The sequence below is a fragment of the Dama dama genome, chromosome 12 (assembly GCF_033118175.1).
Source record: "Dama dama isolate Ldn47 chromosome 12, ASM3311817v1, whole genome shotgun sequence".
In the NCBI taxonomy this organism is placed as follows: domain Eukaryota; kingdom Metazoa; phylum Chordata; class Mammalia; order Artiodactyla; family Cervidae; genus Dama; species Dama dama.
This window is the reverse complement of record NC_083692.1, coordinates 38390481-38395028: the sequence shown is the minus strand read 5'-3', so window position 1 is coordinate 38395028 and position 4548 is coordinate 38390481.

The window sequence follows — 4548 nt, the reverse complement described above, 5'->3', positions numbered from 1 at the left end:
GCCTCCCAATACCTCTCCAGGCAGTAGGAAGGCGAAGTGTCTACCTGGTCTTTTCCAGTTCGGTCAGCTATAAATGTTAAGTCCTACTACCCTCAAGATGAGGCTCAGCTGGACCCTGAGCCAATGAGGACAGAGGTAGAAAATACTTTAATAAACAAAGCCACCCACCTCACAGCAGAAACTGCAGGAGTACAAAGGTGAAAAACTCATTGAACATGATCTCACTAAACAGCCACAGATGTTTTTCCTATCCTGATAACTATTAACTTGAATATTTTAAATGTCTTTCGTTCCTTGTAAAGCTAGTTTGATGGTACTGAATTCTCTTAGCTTTTGTTTGGCCTATAAAGCTTTTGATTTCTCTGTCAAATCTAACTGAGAGTCTTACTGGTTAGAGTATTCTTGGTTGTAGATTTTCCCCTTTCATTACTTTAACATATTGTGCCTTTCTGGCCTACAGAGTTTCCACTGGAAAAAAATCAGCTGATAACCTTATGGGATTCTCTGTATGTTATTTATTGCTTTTCCTTTGTTGCTTTTCAAATATTTCTTCTTAAAACATAGGCAGGAAAAAAAAAATAGGCAGAACACTCTCTGACATAAATCGCAGCAGTATCTTTTTCCCAAAATAATAACAAAAATAAACAAATAGGACCTACTTAAACTCAAAAACTTTTGCATAACAAAGGAAACAATAAACAAAATGAAAAGATAAGCTACAGATTGGGAGAAAATAATTGCAAATGATGTGACTAATCATTAGTCTCCAAAATTTACAAACAGCTCATGACACTTAACAGCATCAAAACAAACAGCCCACTCAAAAAAAAATGGGCAGAAGACCTAAATAGACATTTCTCCAAAGTAGACTACAGATGGACAATAGGCACAGGAAAAGAGGTTCACTATCCCTAATAATTAGAGAAATGCAAATCACAACTACAATGAGATAGCACCTCACACCAGCCAGAATGGCTATCATCAAAGAATCCACAAATGATAAATGCTGGAAAGAGTGGGCAGAGAAGGAAACCCTCCTACACTGTTGGTGGGAATGTAAATTGGTACAGCCACTGTGCAGAACAATATGGAGGTTCCTTAAAAAACTAAAAATAGAGCTACCATATGACCTTGCAATCCCACTCCTGGGCATATATCTTGAGAAAAACATGATCTGAAAGGATACATGCACCCCAATGTTCATTGCAGCACTGTTTACAATTGCCAAGACATGGAAGCAAACTAACTATCCATCAACAGAAGAATGAGTAAAGATGTGGTATATTTATACAATGGAATATTACTCAGCCATTAAAAAGAATAAAATGCCATTTGCAGCAACATGGATGGACCTAAAGAGTGTCAACCTGAGTGAGGTAAGTTAGACAGAGAAGGAGAAATATTGTATATGTCCCTTATATGTGGAATCTCAAAGGAAATGATACAACAAACTTACTTACAAAACAGAAACAGACTTACAGACTTTGAAAAGGAACTTATGGTTGTCGGGGCTGGGGGAAGGGTGGGGGGAAAGGACAGTTAGGGAATTTGGGATGGACATGTACACACTGCTTCATTTAAAATGGATAATCAACAAGAACCAACTGTATAGCACATGCAACCCTGCTCAACACTATGTGGCAGCATAAATGGCAGGCAAGTTTGGGGGAGAATGGATACACGTATATGTATGGCTGAGTCACTCTGCAGCTCAGCTGAAACCACCACAAAGTTATTTGTTAGTTGGCTATACCCCAATACAAAATAAAATTTTAAAAGTTTTTTTTTCAATATCCTCTTTATGGACCTTAAATGTCCTCCATTCCTTCTTATCATTCCATGTGTTTTCTAGACACAGCATGGCTCAGCAATGCCTCCCTTGGAGTCCTTACTCAGTGACCCCAAAGTGCTCTAGATAAAACAGCTGCATGCTTTCATTACAGAAAGGCTGTATCACTGAACGAACATAGAAATGGAATTTTTCCACTAACACCTCGTAACTTGAGATTCATTTCTAAAAGAATGATTCTGGCCCCAAGATGTCACTGAAAATCATACTAAGAACATAAAATGCTACTTAATGAACTAACTCTGATAAAATATTTATAACACCAGTTGAAAACTATACCAAAAGGCTGGTACTCTAGACAATCAGAAGCTGAAGTGACCACTATTGAGTTGTGAGCATGAGGCCTCACTTCACCAGAGGTGCACTTAGGAATTTGTGTTATGAAAAAAACTGCTCAGATAACTAACTACATCAAACAAATGTTCTTCCCATTCAGTTCCCTGAGAAGCCATTATTAACTGTCCTTGAAATGTTCAGGTTACATATCTGACTGCATCCACTTGACAGGATTGCAAATCTGTCTTCAATTGCCCCAAAAATTTCTGCTTTGACACTTGAACCTAATTAGACTAAAGCCCTCCCCAAGTTTACTGATTTTTAAATTCCCTTAATCCAGATGATGAAGCCTTAATGGAATGCAAAATACTTCACACAGGTGTCCCAGAAAGTTCCTTCTCTCAAATCTAAGAGGTATGAAACTAAGCCAGAATTACTGCAGTTCCTACAAGCATGTGAAACTGGGGAAGCTTCGAGAACATAGAGTTGGATGGAATTTGGATCTAGTGCCTCAGCCAAGCCAAGCCCCAATCCTGGCCAACCTCTGAGTTCCCTATAAAGAGGACAATGTAGAGTTCACAGATTGGTGTGAGAAAAAGAAAAGCATTTATCCTGGAGTATGTGAAACATAGTGGGTACTCAAATGCTGACTGATTAAATCCATTCCTTTACGCTACAGGTCACAAATACAAGTGCCTGTAGGACCAGGTAGAAGTGGTCAGAGTTAGCCAGCTGGGCTGGGGGCAGGAGGTGACTTGCTCCCTCTGAGGGAGTAACAGACACTACTAAGCACTCCCAGGGAGGGTGGCTCCAGTGTGGAGAGTTCTGGTTTTGCCTTCACTGTGGCTTCCCTGGTACTTAAGATGGAAAAGAATTTGCCTGCAATGCCGGAGACTCAGGTTCAACACCTGGGTGGGGAAGATCCCCTGACAAAGGGCATGGCAACCCGCTCCAGTATTCTTGCCTATATTATTCATGAGAAAAATCTCTGTTTTTAACTATAGCCTTTTTACAACAAAACACACCTGCTATACCAGTTTCAGCAGTGGACCACCAGCTTTATATTTGCTCCTGTTGTTTACTTAATCAGAAAAAAAGCCAGAAACAAAAAGAATACCCAAAAAGGGAAGATAATTCCATGGCAAAACACAGAAAGGAAGACATTTATTAACATGACCTTCAGACAGGAAGGTTTTAGGCAAAGAGGATAAACTTTATTAAAGCGATTTTATATTACAGACTTTTCAAACTGCATATATTGAATCATCTGGACTAAAGCAGTTGTTTTCAAATGTAGCTACACTCAAGATTCACTTTGATGAATCTAACACCGATGCTTAGTCCCTACATTCAGAAATTACTTAATTGTGTGGCCAGCCCCTCATGCTTTGTTTTTTTTTTTTTTTTAAGAAACTCCCCTCCTCTCTACCCCTTTCCTCCATGCTGAGGCTTTCAACCAAGATTAAGAACAAGATACAAATCAGTGACTCTCAAACTGGACAGTTTTTTGTTTTTGTTTTTTTCATAGCATCTGAGAACTACAGAAACAAAAACCCGTAGCTCGAGGGAGGGCCCAGGAATTTGTTTTGTTAGTTTGCACCCAGATGCAAGTGGTCCACAGATCACACTCTTCCAAATATTGCTAATGTTTTGGGTTGAAACACAAGGCTTCCATCCCACTTAGCATGTTCAGTGTGTGCACACTTTGACCTGAATATCATTTCATGAAGTGGAGTAGCAGGTAAGGGCCATAAATGTGCTCACCAAGAAGCATGGTAGGGCTGACACTGGAAACTAAACCTGACTGAAATGAACTTGGGCAACAGAGTGGTAGCAAGTGAAAAGCAAGGACAGCAGAGTGTTGGGCAATCGTGGGTCCCAGAGGTCCTTGCCAACACAGAAAACACCAGGAAACAGAAGTATAGGACCATACTTGTCAGGAAGGTGGGGGTTGTTTTGAGAAAGCCACCAAAACACAGGACTTATAGCAGTGAGAGCAAAGAGGAGGATGGAGGTGATGTGAAGGCGGGGAGCAGAGTGGGGCTGAGGAAAGGGGCAGTAGAAGAAAGACAAGTTCAAAGAGCTCAACCATCCACTGGTGCTGCTCACAATAAGTCCTGCATCTTAGTGGGATTAACAAGCAAAAATCATACATGTAAAATTGACTTCTAGTGGGAAGCTGCTATATAACACAAGGAGACCAGCCCAATGCTCTGTGATGACCTAGAGGGGTGAGATGGGTGGGGGGAGGCTCAAGAGGGAGGGAACATACACACACTACATACACCCACATGCAACTTATGGCTGATTCATCTTAATGTACAGCAGAAAACAACACAACATTGTAAAGCAATTATCCTCCAGTAAAAAATAAAATTAAAAAAAAAAAAAAAAAGGAATCATACGTGGGAAACAGAACCCAG